We start from the raw sequence: 23,110 nt of genomic DNA, 5'->3' as shown, positions 1-23,110 counted from the left end.
GCTACACTCAGTGCCACCTGCAGCAGGCCACCATCGACCCACTCTTCTGCTGGAGATTCCTGGACGCTCCTGGGCAAGTCTGGATCAGTCTCTTGTGGGGTCACTGCTCCTTTCTCCTGGGTCCTGGTGCACATCAGATCCCGTTTGTGCCCTCCAAGAGTCTATTTCCCAGTCCTGTGTACATTCTAGCAGCTTTGTGGAGGGGTTAATGGCAACCTCCTCCAAGAGGGCTTATGCCATAACCAAGTCTGCTGCTCGGAGCCCCTGTCCCTGTGGCAGTCCACTGCTGACCCATACCTCCACAGGAGATGCTCAAACACAGTTCTATCTCAGTCTCTGTGGGGTCCCTGGGTCCTGGTGCACACAAGGTTTGTTTGAGCCCTCTGAGGGTCTCTGGCGGGAATGGAGTTTGATTCTAAATGCGAATTCACCCATCCTACCATCTTGCTGGGACTTCTCCTTTGCCCATGGGCGTGGGGTATCTCTTCACAGCCACTCCAGTGCCACGTAGCCATAGTGTTGTATTAATTTCTTCTGTACAAGATACCACTGTATAGCACAAGAAGCTATATTCAATATCCTGGTATAAAGAGAATGTATTAATTTTTGCTTTGACATTAATTTTTGCTGTGACAATGAGCATTTCACTTTGTTTATCTCCATCTCATTTTTTCTCATTTTTAAAACGGAAAGCCTGTGCTCCGTGACTAAACCACCCTACAGAAACCACCTGCTCCTTCTGTGGGGAGGGACCATTGACCTAAAGCACGTATAAGTCTGAAATGCTCAGTTGTATGTCAAAAATAAAAGACCTTGTGAAGCAGAAGGGAAGAAGCCGTCTACCCACAAGATTAGAAAACAAAACAAAACTTCTCCATAAAACAAAAATAGCCCCTCTCCAAAAGCCTTAGCTCCAGATTCCCCAAGTTGCTCTTGTCCATGAATTCCTTTGCCCAAGAACACAACCACACTAAGATCATGAGAAATAGATGCTTTCTAATAAAGGAATTTGTAATATGAATCTTTAATTCTCTGAACTGAGTCATGAGAAAATGGGGCACTGGCTACATATGTTCTGAAGAAAACGTCAACATATGAATGATGGTGAGGGACTTGCAATGGAGAAGCCCAGAGAGTCTGGAAGAGCGGGGCAGTGAAGAGGCAGGTGGCAGGAAGGGGCATTGCTGACACTGACAGTATTACTTAACCATTGCACTCAAGTCTACTCTTTCCAATAATTTCAATTCCTGACCCGAGCTCTGAAGGACAGCATCGCTGTATGCCTTGGCTTGCCTGGGTCAGTCTCACTTGGCTCCTTTTTTCTCAGTATGTGTGCGTGTGTGTTAAGTCATTTCAGACATGTCTGAATCTTTGCGACCCTTTAGATTGTAACCTGTCAGGCTCCTCTGTCCATGGGATTATCCAAACAAGAATACTGGAGTGGGTTGCCATGCCCTCCTCCAGGGAATCTTCCCAACCCAGGGATTGAATCTGCACCGTTTATGTCTCTTGCATTGGCAGGCAGATTCTTTACCACTAGTGCTACCTGAGAAGCCCTTGTCTCAGTATAATTACTAATAATTTCCTTTTTCTCTCTCAAAAGTGCTCTGGTTTAAATGATGTCATCCTTTTAGTAAGCCATGTTTTTGTTTTTGCTTTTGTTTTTAAAGCAGACAATGAATCTATAGTTATCTTTACAGTCTCTCCAGTCATCCAATCTGTAACTTCTCTCCTCCCCACCCCATTTCTGATGACTGATTTCCCTACAAATACAGGAGAAAAACAGAAATATCTGTACACGCAAGGTAACTCTTCCTACAAAGGTTATAAAATAGAAATTCAGTGTTGTTTCAGCTTTACCTAGACTGTGATGTCAAGTGCCTGTGAAAATCTAAAGTGAACAAAAGTGGATGTATGTGCCAGAGTTTGGAGCCAAAGCTTAAATGTACACTAGCACCCACCAGGAAATCAGAACAACTTAAAAGTAACAAATTCCTCTATACAGAAATGTTCCTTTAGTCTCTGACAATCTCTTCAATACCTGAAAGGTTTTGTCACCTACTTTGTCACACGTTCATTCTTGAGTGAAATATAATGAATGATTAATTACCAACAGGGAAATTCTACAGGGAACCAAGATCCAGAGGCTCTCCATTTGATATTGCCAAATCGATCTTGCAAATATTGTGGTTTAATGACTCATGTTCTTGTAAAAACGTCCCAATCTTTGATATGTGCTTTCATGATTTTAGAACCTCAAGGAGAATGTCCAATATGTCAAGTGGTTAAACTTCCTGTGCCTCTTTTTTTCCCAAAAAACCTTCCCAGTATTTCTAGATACTGAAATTCCTCCCAGTGAACTTTGTCAAAAGGAGTAAATTAGTAAATCCTTGAAGGCTCAAAGATAAAAAGGAATATGAAAGTACTTTCACATTCACTGGACTTAAGCTATCTACCAGGTACACTAAATTAGGTATTTTTCTTTTGTTTACCTTGTTAATCCTCCTGGGAGTCTGACAAGATAATCCTCCAACACATAAGTGAGAAAAACTGAACTCCAGAGAATAAATTGTCCAGGACTCCACAAATATTGGATGGTAAATCTGGGCTCCAGCTAAGACCCACTAATTCAAAAGCTGTGCTTCGCTGCTGCTCTCCAGTGTTGCTCAAACTTCTGGAGTTCATAAATCGTCTCCACAGTGACCATCCTAAGGGACAAAACTAAGATTCTGATGCAAAACACTCTTGTGCTAAAATTTTAAAATCTTGATCTGTCTGTTCTTTTCTCGTATAAAAAGAAGAAAAATAAATACAATAAACTTTAAGAATTTTTCAAGATTTTATAAATTCAAGGAATCATGTTTTTCTATTAAAATTAAAATGGTGTGATAAGCCATGTCTACACTCTGTTTAATTCATGGTCTGCTTCTCACTTTATATTTAAAGCTTCTGAGAGACTGATGAGGGGCAGGAGCTCCTATTACCAAATTCAGTAGTGAGTCCTACCTGCTTTATGTTGCTGTCACAGCTAACAATGCATCAAAACTTCACAGGCCTGCTACAATCTTAATACCTACTGGATCCAAAAAGTCTGGGTATTCATTATGAAAACAAAAATGAGGTGAGAGAAGAGAAGCATGGGGAGAAGTCCTCATAAAGATGGAAAAAATCTGGATAAGATCTTTAATAATAAGACTAAAATAAAAAACAGTAGCAAAATGCATTTACAGAGCAAGTACTTAGACAGTTAATGCTTTCCTTCCTAAAGCTAACTGATGGCCTTGAATATTCCCACTGTGTCTTTCTCACATTGAGAAGGACTCAACATCACTTCTCAGTGCTCCTGCCAAAAATCACAACTGAGTCTAATCATTAAGAAGTATGAAACAAACCTAAATTAAAAGCTAGTCTGTTTTCTTCCAGGGCTTCTCAGATAGCTCAAATGGTAAAGAATCAGCCTGCAGTGCAGGAGGCCTGGGTTCAATCCCTGGGTTGGGAAGATCCCCTGGAGAAGAGCATGGCAACCCACTCCAGTATTTTTGCCTCCACAGATAGAGGAGCCTGGTGGGCTGCAGTCCATGGGGCCACAGAGTCAGGCATGGCTGGCTGACTAACACTTTCACTTTCTGTTCTCTTCCAAAATATGAACGTTGGAAGAGACAGAAGAGATCTGTCTTTTCTTGTGACAAAGAGAAACCATTCTCCCACCTCATCCCACTCCCAGTAAAACAGGAGGCTAAATGCAACACCTGACACTCTGGACCTGAAGTGTTTACTTTTGCTACCAAAAAAAAAAAAAATCGAGGTGCAAAATTTAAATAACCTTTACAGATCACCTCATGCATCTTCCCCAGTGCCTCAGACAGAAAACAATCTGCTGAAATGCAGGAGACCCGGGTTCAATCCCTGGGTCAGAAAGATGCCCTGGAGAAGGGAATGGCTACCCACTCCAGTATTCTTGCCTGGAGAATTCCATAGACAGAGGAACTCTGGCAGGCTACAGACCAAATGGTCGCAAAGAGTTTGACATGACAGAACAACTAGCAAACACACTATAGATCACGTCATAAGAGTGTGTTAATGTTAATTTCTTGATTTGGCCATTACACTGTGGAATGTAAGAGACTATTCTAGCTTTAGGTAAATAAACTAACCTATTCAGACATAAAGGGACACTAATTCTTCATCTTTCAAATGTTCCAGGAAGAAAACAGACACATGTACACAATACATAGAGGAAAGAGAATACATACAGCAGAAAGAGAATAAGAAAGCAAATATGGTAAAATATTAACCATATTTGGAGAATCTGGGTGAGTTTTATGTGTGAGAAATTTTTGTACTACTTTTGCAACTTTTCTGTGTATCTGGAGTTATTCCAAAAGTAAAAATTTAAAGGAAACAAGTGAAAAAGTCCTCCTGCCTGAGACTCACCTCTCCTGAACAAGATGTAAAGGCTTTTCTTTCTCCCTGCAGCACCTAGCCCTCCACCATGCACAGGCAGGGTTTTGAATATCTTACCAGCTGTCCCTAGAGAGGGATCAAAATGTTTGTGACTGAATGCCAAATTGAAGCCTATGAACCAGATTCAGCTGGTCAGCATGTTTTGTTTGCCCCCCTGTATGCTTTGACATATGAAATTTGCAGCTGATTATTTTTAAAATCGGGAGATTTCACTTTAAGAAAAATCCAGGTTGGGAGCTTCTTTAAATGTTAGAAAATCAAGCAGAATTGACTGGAGAGACTTAGCACAGAATGGCAGAGCCATATATATGTCTGTGAGTGTGTGTGTGCTCAGTTGCTCAGTCGTGTCTGACTCTTTTGTGACCCCGTGGACTGTAGCCCGCCAGGCTCCTCTGTCCATGGGATTCTCCAGGCAAGAATACTGGAGTGGGTTACCATTCCCTCCTCCAGGGGATCTTCCCCACCCAGGGATCAAACCCATGCCTTCAGTGTCTCCTGCATCAGTAGATGGATTCTTTATCACTGTGCCACTCAGGAAACCCCCCATTTATGTCTGTAGGCACATCTTTATCTAACATGAGGGACAGAAGAGAGGCTGATAGCCTTTAACAACTTCAGGTTACCTATCCAGCCCCTGTGGACACTTGAGTTTGAGTCTCTTGATTTAACTCATTGTGAGGGTCTGGACTTAAGTTTTAAGGGCAGCAAGACAGTTTGGCTCCAACTAAGTCCCCTCTCATCCCCGAGAATTAAAGTTAATTCCCTATTTGAACAAGCTTGAGGGAACCTTCAATATATCAATATCTACTGGCAAAGGAGCAGATGCTGACAAGGAAGACACTATAGGAAAGAATCATTAGATAGATTTTTTTTTTTTCTAATTTTCTCTGACAGAAGCTAGAAGTCAAATAATAAGATAATGGGAAAGAAGACCTGACAGGAAGTGGAAAGATGGAAGAGGTTTCTCAGCTTTCCTTGGGTCTTGGAATCCATGCAGATTGCTGATCTTAACAGTTTCTTTAATTAGCTTCTATATTCTGTGGGTCCGGAGAAGGCAATGGCACCCCACTCCAGTACTCTTGCCTGGAAAATCCCATGGACGGAGGAGCCTGGTAGGCTGTAGTCCATGGGGTCACGAAGAGTTGGACACGACTGAGCGACTTCAGTTTCACTTTTCACTTTCATGCATTGGAGAAGGAAATGGCAACCCACTCCAGTGTTCTTGCCTGGAGAATCCCAGGGACGGGGGAGCCTGATGGGCTGCCATCTATGGGGTCGCACAGAGTTGGACATGACTGAAGTGACTTAGCATAGCATAGCATTCTGTGGGTAAAAACAAACAAACAAAAAACAAGTTTCAAAATGCTCTTACTTCTCCAATAATAATAGCAAACCTTTGTGGGAAGTAGCTCAGTCGTGTCTGACTCTTTGCAACCCCATGGACTGTAGCCTACCAGGCTCTTCCCTCCATGGGATTCTCCAGGCAAGAATACTGGAGTGGGTTGCCATTTCCTTCTCCAGGGGATCTTCCCAGCTCAGGGATTGAACCCCAGTCTCCCGCATTGCAGGCAGACGCTTTAACCTCTGAGCCACCAGGGATTCGAGTGATCCCAAACCTTTGTGTAGGGTTAAATGTATACCAGACTCTTCTTGTATATGGTACATGTAGTCTTTTTTGAATACTTATTTATTTGGCTACCCTGGGTCTTAGTTGCAGCACTCGGGATCTTCACTGCAGTGCACAGAGTAGCTGAGGTGAGGGAGTTCAATAGTTGCCATGTGAGGGCTTAGTTGCTCCAAGGCAAATGGGATCTTAATTATCATTATTTCATTTTATAGATAAGGAAACTGAAGCAGAAAGCATTCATTTGCCCATAGTCACACAAGTAAGTTATGAAGTCAGGATTCTGTCCCAGAGACGATTCTTTTAATCACTACACTCTCCTTCTGTACAAAAGGCTCTAATTAACTGTTCATGAAAAATTCTGAAGAGATTCTGTTAAGGTTCAGAGGCCACCACTGCCAATGCTTTTCGTGAACTTGCATATTGCCGACTGAGGTGAAATAGAACACGTTTCTGTTGAGAACTGAAACCATGGCCTAAACGTGTGACAGTTGGTTTTCAGTGACTCTGGACTAGGAAGAGGACAGACCGATGGTTGAGACCTTGGAGTATGCCTAGGATTACATGTCCTAACTCTGGCCTGGGGCCCTTTGTGTGCTTCTTGAGGCCCAGTCTTGCAGAGCGTAGTCCTCTGGCCATACATCTGCAGGTTACACTGGGTCTTTCAGTCAGAATCTGCTTTCGGGAATGATGAACAGTTGACTATAGATGCTTTTTAGAACTAGAGCCATGACCCAGCTCCCAGTCTGGGCATACATGTGCCCGTTCAGAAATTTATCAATCTTCTCTGCAACAAGTACTCAGAGCAGGCTCACCAGGTCCCACTGGCTTTGCAGTAAGAAGCTGTTCAGCAGAAAATGTCTGTACCCTTACTTCCTTAGGAATCTCTCTCCCTGCACAGTGCAGTGCTCGCTCAGCAGAAGGGCAGGAAATTAAAAGGCTGCCCAGGGCCTCAGAAGCTCGACCTGCTTGGCTCGAAACCTCCTTCCTTTGAAACTCAACTCTCTGGATTCTCAAGGTCTGTTTTTACTTTGTGTCTTGTTAGCACTTTGCTGATTTCCTTCCGTGTCTTGGGCCGACTTCACGCTCAGCAGGTGTCCCCTATCCCCCCCATCAACTGACACTTAATGAGCAGATGGTGCCAATGGCCTGGCAGTAATGTGATGCTTGAGCGGGTGGCCGAGGCTGGGGGAAGACAGCAGCTTCAGGGAAAGGACAGATCGGTGTGGTGTTTGTACCACCTGGAATCTGTAAATGCAGACAGAGGTTAGGAGCAACCATTTTTTAAATGCAAAATAAGATCAATTTTGTTTAAAAGGAAGAAATGGATATGAGAATCCAGGGCTTTCATGCTTGCGTTGGAGGAACATGGCATGACTTAGAAATGTTCTGAGATTTCAAGGTCCTGGTAGTCAAGATGATTTGCCTTTGAGGTCTGGTTGGGTGAGAATAAATTTCTTGTCATTTGTTTTTGGATGCCACAATGCATTCTAGGTCAAGTACTCTGTTAGGGCTTATTGGGCAGTCATCACCATCCATGTGCTCAAAATGATGTGTGTTTCAACCGGAAGTAAGCCCTAAGAGCATTAGATCCACAGCTTTTGCAATGTTCTTAGGAATCACCTGGAATGTATTTCAAATGCAGTTTCTAATTCCAGTAGGTCTGGGGTGAGGCTTGAGAGTCTTAGGCTCTAAGAAACTTCGAGGTGATACTAATGCTTCTGGTCCATGGACCACACTTGGAATAGGGAGGGTCTAACCAACTCTGTCCTAATACAGTTGAGTAAATGAAGCTCCAAATATTCAACAACGTGTCCAGGATCACAAAGCCAGTGAGCGACAAAGCCAGGCTTTCAGAGCTAGGCTGAACCTCAGTCCACAATGATGCAAGGCTTGAACAATGAGGAGGGATTCAATGTTTCGCTTCTTCCTCTCATAAAAATGAATTGATAATAACTATCTTCACCATCTGTCATCAGGGTTACTGAGGTAAAATCATTCAGGCTATTCAAACAAAAGATTAACTTTATCAATTATCCTTTGTAGTCTGAATCCAAACCACTGAAATCGTGACAATCTTCCTGTGGCCAGATGCTCAATCTATCTGTAAATTTTCATTGAAGTACTACTTGCTTGAAAAATATAAAATTGCAAGTGACAGACGAATCTATTTTTATAAATCTTTCCCTGTCTATTTTGAGTCTCTGCATTTTAAAAGAAGGATTGAGGGCAGCTGTTGAACTTCACTGAAATATCTAATGATGCTACTTTATTTACTTGTAATTTATGAGATATAGTCATTTTCTCCTGGTATTACTAATACCCACTGTGATGTGGGGCACCTCAAGAACCTAAAATAGACATATGTTAGCCTAGCATTCATTGGATATAAGGCTGAAAATGTGGTTGCAGTTGGGGAAATTCATGATTTCCTAGAAACAGGATCCCAGCTTAAACTAACGTACTATTTGACCTTAAATAGAACACTACTGTCTAGACTTGATATTTCTTTCATCTGTTACATAGAGATGAAATGGTTTAATTTTTTGATCACTCAACTTGAATATCTTGTAGTTAAAAATAATGCCTTGTACTTAAAAATAAACATCATGACAAGAAATTTGACTTACTGGAACTGTCTAAACCATATATGGGACTTTATTTCAGGTTCTGTAGGATCATTATTCATTTAGCTATTCCCGTAAGTAAGGTAATGTCATTAAATATTCCATAAATAAGGTTCAGGCATTCCTGTTTAAAATTTATTTAGTATATTAAACAAATGATGAGAAACTAAGAGCCCCAAGTCCTATCAAGTCACTTATGATGTCAGTAGACATGAAATTTCCAATGGAATTCAAAAAGAAAAAGATGTACAGTGAAAATTAAAGTTCCAATATTGACCATACAGAGCCTATTAACAGAACCAAAGGAACACTCAAAAAAAAAAAAAAAAATCTGTCCCATCTTCCTGTTTTTGGTCACAATAAAGAATCTAACATTCTTCCTCTAAAGCTAAATGGCTCTAATTGCATACACTGGCTTTTCTTTTGCGTATATGTTTAAACCCAGCTAATTGATGGATTCAAAACATCTCTCCTCTCCTGGTCATTCATTCTATCCTTTAGCCAATGTAAGCCTCTCTTATAGGAACTCATTTAATCCCCTCCTCAACCACTCCAAAGTTTCCTGACCTGACCTTCAAATAGGAATGTAAAACTTAGGTAAACTGCAGTTTTTGAGCCAGAACATCTAGTTTCCTTCAGGCCTCTCACATTAGTAATAGGTGACAGAATTGGAAGAAGACTAATAAAAAGCATGTTGAATGTGAATGCTGACTGAAAGCTGTTAAAATGTGTCTTAAGAGAAAATATGGCACATAATTTCATTCTTATAGTAACCCATGTTGAAGGCACTGATTCTTCCTGCCATTCTAGGGATGATGTAACCTCTGATACACAATTGCCTGAGATCAACTTGGTCCAAATTTGCTAATCTTCCTGTTGTATCATACTGTCTGTGACTCCAAGTCCCTCCATTTCTTCCAGCATGATTCCTGGCTCTTCTTCCTTTCCTTTTTGTCCTCTTCATTATCTTCCTAAGAGTAGGAAGAGACTTTCTGATTCACCTTACCTTGCCGTCTTTCTTGGCAGATCATTGAAATGAAGTTAAGTTTCTTCCTAGATTTAGTATCATCAGTACTGGAATCCATAAGACAGTTGCATTTATTTGAAGATATTTGGGGCTCTGAGATGTCTTTAAATAAAGATGGTCAGAGCTGATCCTGGAGAGAGGTGGGGATAGATGTTTAACTGCATTATTTTCTTTTCCATATCAAATCCTTCTCAAAATTCTTTGCTGTATTTGGATATATTAAAAAAATCTTTCTTTTTATGTCGACCTGAAGAACTCAACTCTAACTTCTTTCTATTTTTCTTAGTTCTGTTATGAATGCAGAATTGCAAACCATATCATCTAGTGAAGTTTCTTCTGCTCTTATATTTATCCTATTCGCCCCTCATCCAAGCTAGCAAAGTGCCCAGAATATAATCAGTTCAGTTCAGTTCAGTCGCTCAGTCATGTCTGAGTCTGCAGCCCCATGGACTGCAGCATGCCAGGCCTCTGTCCATCACCAACTCCCAGAGTTTACTCAAATTCATGTCCATTGAGTAGGTGATACCATCCAACCATCTCATCCTCTGTTGTCCCTCTCTCCTCCTGCCTTCAATCTTTCCCAGCATTAGGGTCTTTTCCAATGAGTCAGTTCTTCACATCAGGTGGCCAAAATATTGGAGTTTCAGCTTCAACATCAGTCCTTCCAATGAATATTCAGGACTGATTTCCTTTAGGATGGACTAGTTGGATCTCCTCGCAGTCCAAGGGACTCTCAAGAATCTTCTCCAACACCACAGTTAAAAAGCATCAATTATTTGGTGCTCACCTTTTTTTATAGTCCAACTCTCACATCCATACATGACTACTGGAAAAACCATAGCTTTGACTAGACAGATCTTTGTTAGCAAAGTAATGTCTCTGCTTTTTAATAAGTCGTCTAGGTTGGGCATGACTTTTCTTCCAAGAAGCAAGAGTCTTAATTTCATGGCTCCAGAATATAAAGGTGAACAATTAGTGTTGTTTAAAGAAAGGATTATTACACATTACAAGAGGATTAAACTATTAAACTAGAGTTTACATATGTAGCAATATTATTTTTTAATTCTGTAGCAATTTTATCTAACTGCAGGTGTTTTGTACAAGCAAACATGCATGCACATACACATACATACATACCGAGGACATTTGGCAATGTATGGAGATATTTTTTTGTTTTTACAATAGGAGAAATGTTGCTACTAGTATCTAATGAGTAGAGGGCAGAGATGCTTGTAAACATCCTAAAACCAGCCACCCTACACATATACACAGCAAAGAATTATCCAGTGCAAAAAAAAATCGAGTGGCAATATTTAGGAAGTCCAATATAAAGGTATTGAAGTAAAGTGACCCTAGAAAGTCTTTAGTTATCTTAACATCAATCTAGAAATTGTATGTCCTGTCCTCTATACTCAAACACTGAGCCCAAAGTAACTGACTAACGCTCTTCAGGCAGCATGGGCATCATTCCATCACCCTCCATGCCACTTAAGAATCAGAATGGAGGCAGATACAACAGACTGTTGAAAGAACCATGGGATAATGTACCCACCAGACCTGCCACATCTTCTGTTGCAGTGTAGTGCATTCAAGAGCCTGTGCTCTATGACAGCAGGTTGGAGCCCCATTGCTAAAGCTTTGTTAGCTGAGCAGACTTTGAAGCATATCATTGAAAGGTTCTGAGCCACAGAGCCAATAACATGGGGATGATAATACCAATGCTTCAAGATTTCTACAAGGATTAAAAAAATAACATTATAAAGTGCCTGGCACATAGTACATATTAGAAACAAAAATAAGTCAGTTAATATGATTTTATTCTCCCTGATTTTAAAACATTCATACTCTTTTAGACAATCTGGTACCTGTATTCACACCACAGTAAGGACCGGCTCTCTAAAAATGTATATAGATTCAACCCAAGTCACTGTAGTGGATTTTATTATTATACAAAATGTTATTATTTTTTATTTATTATTATTGGTATTAATCACCATCTTTTTCAAGAGAGGATTGTACATCCACCTCACTGGTGTCATGGAACATCAAATGGTAGATAGGTGGAAGGGGTCAACTTTTCCTCCCAAAATTCTGCCATGTTGGATTGTCTTTGTCACAAGACATGCAATGTCCCAGAGACAGATTGTCCTTCAACTTAAGGTTTTAGTGAAGTCAATATGAAGTCACAGTCAATCTACAAGATGTGTACTGTGAGTGAGAAATAAATCCTTGTAAGCATCTGAGGCTTAGAGGTTGTTTTTGCATGTATCCATGCTTAGTCGCTCAGTTGGGACTCCTTGAGACCCTTTGGACTGTAGCCCACCAGGCTCCTCTGTCCTTGTGATTGTCCAGGCAAGAATATTGGAGTGGGTTGCCATTTCCTCCTCCAGGGGATCTTCCCAACCCAGGGATAAAACCTGTATCTCCTGTGTCTCCTGCATTGCAGGCAGTCTCTTTATTAACCAGAAATAAAAACTCGAGGACTTCCCTGGCGGTCCAGTGGTTATGACCCTGAGCTTCCATTGCAGTGGCATGGATTGGATCCCTTGTTGGGGAACTAAGATCTGACATGCTGCACAGAGTGGCCAGAAAAGACAAAAAAAAAAAAAAAAAACAACTCCCTTGTAGCCCAGGATATCCAGCACCAAGTAGATGAAGGTCTACCGGCAGAATCCTGGTTTAGTTCCTAAGTTGTGTCCGACTCTTTGTGACCCCATGGCCTGTAGCCCGCCAGGCTCTTCTGTCCATGGGATTTCCCCAAGCAAGAATACTGGAGTGGGTTGCCATTTCCTTCTTCAGTGGATCTTCCTGACCCAGAGATTAAACCTGGGTCTCCTGCACTGCAGACTGATTATCAACTGAGCCACAAGGAAGCCTAAATGCTAAATGCTAAGAAGAACAGGGTGTAAAGCTTTCTTGAAACCTAGCATGAATTTTAAACTCCTTTAATTGGAATAGCATGAATGCCTTGGAACAAAAAATTTGACTTTTTTATTTGTTTACTTATTTGAAGTATAGTAAATTTACAATATTGTATTACTTTCAGGTATACTATATAGTGAGTCAATACTTTCATATTTTATACTCCATTTAAAGTTATTATAAAATGTTGGCTATCTTCTTATGCTATACAATATAGCCCTGTAGCTTATTTATTTTATGCATATTAACTTGTACCTCTTAATAGCCTACTCCTGTCTTGCCCTCCCACTTCCCTCTTTCCATGGAAATCAGTAGTTTATCCTCTATATCTGGAAGTGTTTCTGTTTTGTTATAGTCACTTGTTTATTTTTCACATTCCACAATTAAGTGATCACATATAGCATTTGTCTTTCTCTGTCTGACTTATTTCACTAAGCATAACACCCATGTTGTTGCAAATGGCAAAATGTCATTCTTTTTTATGGCTGAGTAATATTCTGAAAACTTGACTACTAAAGCCAGAATCTAAATCTGGTCTGCAGTCTTGTCCTTCGCTTTTTTCCTCAAAAATTTGATCTTTCACCTTCTCCAAACTTAGCCTGGCCCTTAGCAAATCCTTGTCAACCATAAATGAAACTCACTTTATGGAATAATTCCAAAAGTTGTCAGTGACCAAAGTCAAAATATTATGCATAACCACAGGTGCACGAGTCTGCTTTCAAACATCTTAGTACTTCATTCTCCAAGTAACCTGATTATTAGACTTTCCTCCATATTTCACCTACTTCCAGAAGAGCTCTAATTGCCTAACAGCTTCTCGGTGATGCATGATTGCCTCTCAGGAAATGTCACTATGTCTTCTATATATTCCCAACATGATGAGAGAAAAAAATAAGTTTTATAGATGCCCTTTTTCCCTACTCTATTGCAAAAAAAAAATCATTTTCCTCTCTGCCAACTGATTATGCAGCCACGTTGTTTGAAAGCTTGCATAATTTACATTAGCATGCTTAAGATCTCAGGTGACTATGCCTTTGAGGCCAGCATGCTAACCCCAGTGGGCCGATTTGATATTCTTCCCAATATCTGACCCTTTTTTCCTTGTTAATTACAGGCAGGCTTCCCTGGTCTGGCCCTGGATCTGCACCTGTTTCCCATCTTTGAGCAGCTGCTAATTAGGTTGAAAATGGTGGGGCTGGGCAGTGCAGGCCACACATGCCTCATCAGGCTATTGATCAGGCTGGCATACCACACATGCAATAACAGCGGCACAGCCCAACTCCAAAATAAAAGTCATTCCCGGAGTTGCATGTTTGAATCCAAGCACACTACAGGCTCCACAAAAAATATTCAAACATGTGAAAAGAGACCCTGTAGATTTCAAATAAAATTTTTCATCAAAATGCCAAGAATAATTTTAAGTACTATTTACTTTTCATTTGAGTCAGTTTGGAGGAGGGGGGAAAAACTTCTTTAAGGGAAACAAGTATGTATATTCTTATGGAAGTTATTTTAGAGGTAGATCATGTGGATATGAATTATTTGTAAACTATCCAAGCAACAAAATTCTTATTCTGAATTCCCATTTGGCCTTGTGCATAATCCAGTTATATAAAGTTTCACACTTCATCATGATTTATAGTTTGGGGAGCTATGAATATCTAGAACACTGATTATGAAAGGTGACATTACCAGCTGCCCATTGATAGATTTGGAAATAGGTAGGATTGTTTGCTGCTGCTGCTGCTAAGTCGCTTCAGTCGTGTCCGACTCTGTGGGACCCCATAGACGGCAGTCCACCAGGCTCCGCCATCCCTGGGAATCTCCAGGCAAGAACACTGGAGTGGGTTGCCATTTCCTTCTCCAATGCATGAAAGTGAAAAGTGAAAGTGAAGTCGCTCAGTCATGTCCCACTCCTAGCGACCCCATGGACTGCAGCCCACCAGGTTCCTCTGTCCGTGGGATTTTCCAGGCAAGAGTACTGGAGTGGGGTGCCATTGCCTTATTAAGGGGTGTCACTGGCAGTTAGCAAACAGGTAAAATGTGTTCACACAGTGCTAATTTGTCCAACATCGGTTACAAATCACAAATAGTGGACTAGGCTAAAAATCATTTTATAAATCTCTGTATCCATTTCACATATAAATATAAAATAAAATATATTTGCAACTTTATTGTACTGAAATTTAATATGTTAAGAATTACAAGAATGAAAATCCTTGGAAAATTAGGCTTTATTTTGTTTGAAATTTTTAAAGAGTTACTCCGTGTTTTGAAAAGCTATATCACTATTCTGATATTTCAATTACCAATAAATGAACCAGTATCTGTCTCCATTTATAGCTTCTGCATGCAAGATTCTATGCATAGCTCAGGCATCTGACTACCTAACTATGTCATCTAGCATAGTTGAGCCTAAGTCTTTACATATGGAAAAATATATTAATATTTTTATATAATTTTCCTGGATTTTACTATTAGACCATTATATTGATTTTTTTCAGTTACTTGCAGAGTTAAGTTATATTAGCTATGATTTTCATTCAAGGATAGTCAAGATTATGAAACATTTACCATGATAAAGAGAGGGTTAGGTCTTCAGATGAGAGTCATTGTCCTTGGATGATACTCCTGGGTACAGTTTTCATTTGTACATTCTTTTGGCATTGACTTTGTACCTTTGGCACCTGCGATATGATAGTCAATGAATAGTTTCTTAACATTTCATTTCTAACTTCCCCTCCTGATATTGTCACACATTCTACTGTTGTCTATGATCCAAGCACATTGCCCAGCACAGCTGCCCCCACAGCGCCACCCAATAATCTAAATACAAAAAAACCTCTGATATCCAGGAAACGAATCACAGCACCTGTCTAAAATGGGATAGACCTTATTTTCACTTTGTGTGAACACTGCAGAGACCAATAAGATGAAATACTCACCTAAGATGGTGATGTAACAATTTGTTACTGTTGACCCCTCCTAATTTCTCCTGTCATAAAACTCTACATGATTCATTCTTCGCTTTGTTCTTTCAAGCAAGAAAGAAATCTTAAAGAAAATCATGGCCTTCACCTTTTATTATCTACTTCCTATATCTTAACAGTAGAGAAATTGTAGAATTAGGCCTAAGAAATTTTCCAAAGCTGAGTACATGGTTTTCAAGATTCCTGGGCTTTGGTTACATAATCAAAGACATATATTGACCCTCCTGCCATCTTGTAAGCTGAATACAGCTTACTTTTATTAAATTTCCTTTATAAACACTCCCATTACTACTCTGATTGTAGTATTTTTTAATGACCATCTCTTTATTGTCAAATAAAATGAATTAGTTTAAAATAACCAAGATATATGAAGGCATAATTTTCTTGAAGAGACCTCTAGTCTTTCCCATTCTGTTGTTTTCCTCTATTTCTTTGCATTGATCACTGAGGAAGGCTTTCTTATCTCCTCTTGCTATTCTTTGGAACTCTGGTTTTAGAAAAGGCAGAGGAACCAGAGATCAAATTGCCAACATCCGCTGGATCATCGAAAAAGCAAGAGAGTTCCAGAAAAACATCTATTTCTGCTTTATTGACTATGCCAAAGCCTTTGACTGTGTGGATCACAATAAACTGTGGGAAATTCTGAAAGAGATGGGAATACCAGACCACCTGATCTGCCTCTTGAGAAATCTGTATGCAGGTCAGGAAGCAACAGTTAGAACTGGACATGGAACAACAGACTGGTTCCAAATAGGAAAAGGAGTACGTCAAGGCTGTATATTGTCACCCTGCTTATTTAACTTCTATGCAGAGTACATCTTGAGAAACACTGGACTGGAAGTAACACAAGCTGGAGTCAAGATTGCCGGGAGAAATATCAATAACGTCAGATATGCAGATGACACCACCCTTATGGCAGAAAGTGAAGAGGAACTCAAAAGCCTCTTGATGAAAGTGAAAGTGGAGAGTGAAAAAGTTGGCTAAAAGCTCAACATTCAGAAAACTAAGATCATGGCATCCGGTCCCATCACTTCATGGGAAAGTGGAAACAGTGTCAGACTTCATTTTGGGGGGCTCCAAAATGACTGCAGATGGTGACTGCAGCCATGAAATTAAAAGACGCTTACTCCTTGGAAGGAAAGTTATATCCAACCTAGATAGCATATTCAAAAGCAGAGACATTATTTTGCCAACAAAGGTCCATCTAGTCAAGGCTATGGTTTTTCCTGTGGTCATGTATGGATGTGAGAGTTGGACTGTGAAGAAGGCTGAACGCCAAAGAATTGATGCTTTTGAACTGTGGTGTTGGAGAAGACTCTTGAGAGTCCCTTGGACTGCAAGAAGATCCAACCAGTCCATTCTGAAGGAGATCAGTCCTGGGATTTCTTTGGAAGGAATGATGCTAAAGCTGAAACTCCAGTACTTTGGCCACCTCATGCGAAGAGTTGACCCATTGGAAAAGACTCTGATGCTGGGAGGGATTGGGGGCAGGAGGAGAAGGGGACGCCAGAGGATGAGATGGCTGGATGGCATCACTGACTCGATGGACGTGAGTCTGAGTGAACTCCGGGAGTTGGTGATGGACAGGGAGGCCTGGTGTGCTGGGATTCATGGGGTCGCAATAAGTCGGCCGAGACTGAGTGACTGAACTGAACTGATGAAGGCATAAAAGACTCAGACAATAGAATAAGGCAACAAAAGCATTTGAGTTTTTATATATAAGATGGAGAAGGAAAAAAAGTAAGTAGTTTCCTAAATGGAGAAAGATAAAACACAAATACCAAGCAGGAATAACAGCAGTGTGTATATGTCAATCCCACACTCTAACTATCCCTCTCTCTACTTATCCACCTAGTGACCATTAGTTCATTCTCTAAGTCTGTGAAGCCTCTAAAAATAAAAAGAAAAAACAAAAACGTTTTCCTTATATATTCAGTGAGTGTTACCCACTACCTAATACATAGTAAATGCTCCATGAGTCCTCCAACAAAATGAATGAATGCACTCATTGCTCTGCGTAAGGTGATAAGCTCCGGTAAAACAGGGCTCTTTTGCTTAGTTTGCCCTCACAACTCTAATACCTGGCACCGAGCTTGCCATACAGTGAGCTGAATGGACAATTGTTGAATGCATGGGAAAATACAGGTATCAAGGAGTCATCTGCCGTTACTGCTTCCCATATTTTTGTGGGCTCAGGATCACTCACACTCCATCAAGAAGGTGAAACTAAATTAATACTAGTATTAATACTAACAGCTTCCACACACACATAAACATAGAGCTGGTACATGAAATGATGCACTTAAACAGGATTACCTGAGGAGAGTAACAAAGCCTGGTCATGCACCCACTTTACTATTGCAAATGCAACTTACATGCTTTGCAAGAGAAAAACAGAGATCACAACTTAGCAAGTGTAGGGGGCTCCACCTGTCATTCCAAAGGAAGTATATCCCATATTCCCATCCTCTAATAGATATTTTGCCTTTTAAAAAGATGCTCAGAACTTTCCTGGTTGTCCAGTGGTTAAGAATCCGTTTTGCAAATTATAAGATGTGGGTTCATTCTCAGAGAACTAAGATCCCACATGCCACGAGACAACTGAGCCCTCACCACAACTAGAAAGTCCATAGGCCATATGGAAAGATCCTGCATGATGCAGTGAAGATCTTGTGTGCCTCAACCAAGACCCAACACAGCCAAACAAATAATGTTTTCTAAAAAGAATGTCTGACATTGAAAAGAAAGACGCTTATATTTTACATTATTTACTTTTCAGACAACACAGCCCTTAAGAGCAAGCAACTACTTTATCTGGGCCTCGGTAGTAACTGGAGATTCAGTATTGAAGAAAAAGACAATATATGCTATGTTGGTCTCTGTAGGGCACCTTCTTAGGAGATTTTCATGGGTAACTTCAGATGCAGTTTTTGTCTGAATGCCCCATTGCTTAGAGTGAGCAGTATGGCACCTCAAGCACAAATCTGTGAAATGTGTTGAGAAAGAAAAGCCATCAGAAATTAAGGGAAAATACAGTCTTATGAGGAGAAGCAGCTTAAAAGTCAAAAAGCAGAAGATTTCTAGGGGGAAAAAATGATTATATTTCAGAGAGCAAAGAGATCTAGTGAGTACACTGAGTATATTTAATATTAAGATCACCAAATACTATTCAAAGCAAGGTTCTGATTATTCATATTAATGGTGAAATACATAAAACTACAGAGTTGTAGTTGTGTGTTTTTTTTTTTCATTTTTCTTCATTGAAGGGAACATGAGACTAATACATATACAAGAAAAAGAAAAAGGTATTTCCATAAATATCCAACCTGACAGTTAATGAAAATAGAAAACTTTCATCTGAAAAAATAAAGAACATATTCTGAATTTCTCTAGCTGGGAGTCAGATTAACCCAAAGAGACATAGTACAGATTCAGGGAAATATGAGAAAAATTGGACATGGAACCAGTTAAGGACTGGGAAATGTAATTATAACAGGAAACAGCAACTCCCACTATACATAACCTGATACTGAGAAAAGGTTTGCAGAATTCATGGCAGAAGGAAACCTAGAACTTAGAGGGTCAAAAGTAAAAATGTTTTAAAAAAAAATTCTATGCATTTATACCTGGAGCCTAAAAACAGAATTAGAATTGTAAAAAAGTGAGTACATGGTCAGATCAGGTAATAGCATCCTTGTGAGAAATTTTCCCAGCCATTAGAAACCACTCTTGTGTACTTCCCTGGTGGTCCAGTGGTTAAGACTCTGCACTTCCACCAGAGGAGGCCTAGGTTTGATCGCTGGTGGCTTCGAGCTTAAAGCGTCTGCCTGGAAAGCAGGAGACCCGGGTTCGATCTCTAGGTCGGGAAGATCCCCTGGCAAAGGAAATGGCAACCCCATCCAGTACTCTTGCCTAGAGAATCCCATGGAGGGAGGAGCCTGTAGGCTACAGTCCAAAGAGTCGGATACGACTGAGCGACTTCACTTTCAGGGAAGTAAGATTCTTGTGCTGCCTGGTACAGCCAAAAAAGAAAAAGTCACCTTTGGATAGACTAAACTCACAGGAGCAAAGGAAACAAGAAAAAAAGGTGAAGGAGAAAGTTGAACTCAGCTTCGCTTTCTTGTCCTTAGTCTTGAGAAAATCGGGGCTTAAATTGAAAGTGCCCCGAAGGCTGCTTTAACTTCCCTGAACAGCCCTCACCCCTGGGATTGCCTCAGGTCCTGCCAACTTGGGCAAGCATTCCAGGGTCAACTGCCCATGCAAACTCAAATGTTCTTGAGGAAACCCTTCTGTGTAGTCAAGTGGGCAGCACTGTTTTCCTCCCTCTCAACTTGTCTTATCCTTACAGTTGTTTGTTCCTTAATGGCTATGACTCAATTTGTGCTCCTGGCAAAGGAGGAATTCCTGGAGAGGGGAATTCAGGCAAGACTGTGGTGTCCCAGTACTTCCCTGGGGCGGTAACAGGAACTCTTTTTCATTTCCCTGGTGATGCTCTGCCAGACACTAGCTTTATACTTTGTCAAATTGTCCCTGTATATTTATTGAAACCAGACTTCCAATGAATAGCACAATTTTTATTATTTTAAGAGCCATTGGGGATACTGGGGTGAGTTTGGTTGGTCGGCTTGTAGGTTAGTAGGGAACCATGACGGAAAGGGAAGAAAATAAAAAGAGGATTAGGAAGAGAATTTATATGAGAGAATCTGCTTTAGAAATCCCAGTCCTTAAAATGCAGACTAACCCGTTTGCACGTTTCTGCAATATTAATACAATGTCCATAAAAAGCAAATCTATAGAAGCAGAAAAATTAATGGTCACTTAGTGCTGCAGAGGTTGGGGGATAGAAGAGTGTTAGATGAAAGGTATAGAGTCTCTTTTGAGGTGAGGATAATATTCTAAAATTCTGATGATAGTTGCACATATCTATGAATACTGTTTACTACAAGCCATTGATTTGTACACTGTAAATGGCTGAATTATATGATATACAAATGATATATATCTACCAGGAATTATTAACCATGAAGAATGTATATATGGGTAAGCATTCATGAGTTACAGAGAGAGGAAGGAGAGGAAATATTTCAATTCATTAACTGAATACTTTTCCACTTACAACCCTGTAAGAGTACTTTATGAATCTAATAGTCTTATTCGGCTGGGCAAATGGCACTTCCTACCCCATGGAAAACTAGTTGTGTTTGTTGGTGTTTAGTCACTAAGTTGTCCCTGACTCTTCTGCGACCCCGTGGACTGTAGCCCACCAGGCTCCTCTGTCCATGGGATTTCCCAGGTAAGAACTACTGGAGTGGGTTGCCATTTCCTTTTCCAGGGGATCTTCCCCACCCCAGGAATCAAACCCACATCTCCTGCATTGACAGGTGGATTCTTTACTACTGTGCCACCTGGGAAGCCCGAAGGGTGGTTAGCAGCTTCTTAAAAGATTAAACATAAATTTACCATATGACAATTCCACTCATAGGTATCTAGCCAAGAGACATTAAAACATTTTCCACATAAATATTTGTATTCAAATGGTCATCGCTATATTGCTTATAACAGCCAAAAACTGAAACCAACCCAAATGCCCAGAAACTGGTGAATGGATGAACATAATATGGTAAATTCATTTAATGTAATATGATTCCACAGTGAAAAGGAATAAAGAACTGATGCATCCTGAAATATTGATGAACCTTGAAAACACAACCCTAGAAGAAAGAAGCTAGTCACAAAAATACCACAAGTTGAAACCATAAAATATCCAGAAAAGGCAAATCAGTAAGGACAGAAAATAGATTAGTGGTTTCCTTGGGTGGCTCCGTGGGTAAAGAATGCAGGAAACGCAGGTTCCATTCCTGGGTCTGGAAGATCCCCTGGAGGATGGCAAGGCAACCCATTCCAGTATTCTTGCCTGGAGAATCCTATGGACAGTGGAGCCTGGCTGGTTACAGTCCATACGGTCGCAAAGAGTCAATGACTGAATCAACTGAGCACGCACACAGGACTAGCAGTGGAAGTAGGGAATGACAGCAAATACGAATGAGAGTTTTTTGTTTTGTTTTGTTTTAGGTGGAGAAAAAGAGGGAGGAATGGAAATGTTCTAAAATTAGGCTGTGGTGATGATTTGTTTTATACATTTGTTTTATAAAATCACTGAATTGTGCACTCAAGACAAGTGTTGTATGATATGTAAATAACACTCCAGTAAAGCTGCTAAAACTCAGTCAATGTATCACATTAAGAAAATAGAAGAGGGAAATCAATACATTCCAAAATGGTAAACAATAGAATTCAGTATCTAATGAATAATTTTTAAATTACCTTTTCAAAATCTGTCTCCCTAAGAGTCAGATTCTGAGGCAACTGTAAGATGGCATTGCAGTCAGGATAGAGTAAGTTATGCTGTGGTAACAGGAAACCCTCAAATTTCAGTGACTTCATACAACAGAAGTTCATTCTCTCCCATATTAAACAGTCAACAGGTGTCATTAGCAAGGACTGGGCATACAGAGGAGGACTACATTCATCTTGGTGATCAAGAGCCAAGTCTGAGAGATTTCTTTGAATAAATACACATTTTCAGAGAAGGAAAGAGAAACACAGGACATGGTGTCCTGGCTCTTACAGCCTCTTCTTGGATGTGAAGCACATCACTTCTGCTTATATCTCATTGATGGAAATAAGGCACAGATCAGATCAGTCACTCAGTCGTGTCCGACTCTTTGCGACCCCATGAATCGCAGCACGCCAGGCCTCCCTGTCCATCACCAACTCCCAGAGTTCACTCAGACTCACATCCATCGAGTCAGTGATGCCATCCAGCCATCTCATCCTCTGTCGTCCCCTTCTCCTCCTGCCCCCAGTCCTTCCCAGCATCAGAGTCTTTTCCAGTGAGTCAACTCTTCGCATGAGGTGGCCAAAGTACTGGAGTTTCAGCTTCAGCATCATTCCTTCCAAAGAAATCCCAGGGCTGATCTCCTTCAAAATGGACTGGTTGGATCTCCTTGCAGTCCAAGGGACCCTCCAAGGTCTTCTCCAACACCACAGTTCAAAAGCATCAATTCTTCGGCGCTCAGCCTTCACAGTCCAACTCTCACATCCATACATGACCACAGGAAAAACCATAGCCTTGACTAGATGGACCTTTGTTGGCAAAATAATGTCTCTGCTTTTGAATATGCTATCTAGGTTGGTCATAACTTTCCTTCCAAGGAGTAAGCGTCTTTTAATTTCATGGCTGCAGTCACCATCTGCAGTCATTTTGGAGCCCAGAAAAATAAAGTCGACACTGTTTCCACTGTTTCCCCATCTATTTCCCATGAAGTGGTGGGACCGGATGCCATGATCTTCGTTTTTTGAATGTTGAGCTTTAAGCCAACTTTTTCACTCTCCACTTTCACTTTCATCAAGAAGCTTTTGAGTTCCTCTTCACTTTCTGCCATAAGGGTGGTGT

The sequence above is a fragment of the Bubalus bubalis genome, chromosome 2 (assembly GCF_019923935.1).
Source record: "Bubalus bubalis isolate 160015118507 breed Murrah chromosome 2, NDDB_SH_1, whole genome shotgun sequence".
Taxonomy (NCBI): Eukaryota; Metazoa; Chordata; class Mammalia; order Artiodactyla; family Bovidae; genus Bubalus; species Bubalus bubalis.
Note: the sequence above shows the minus strand (reverse complement) of the source record.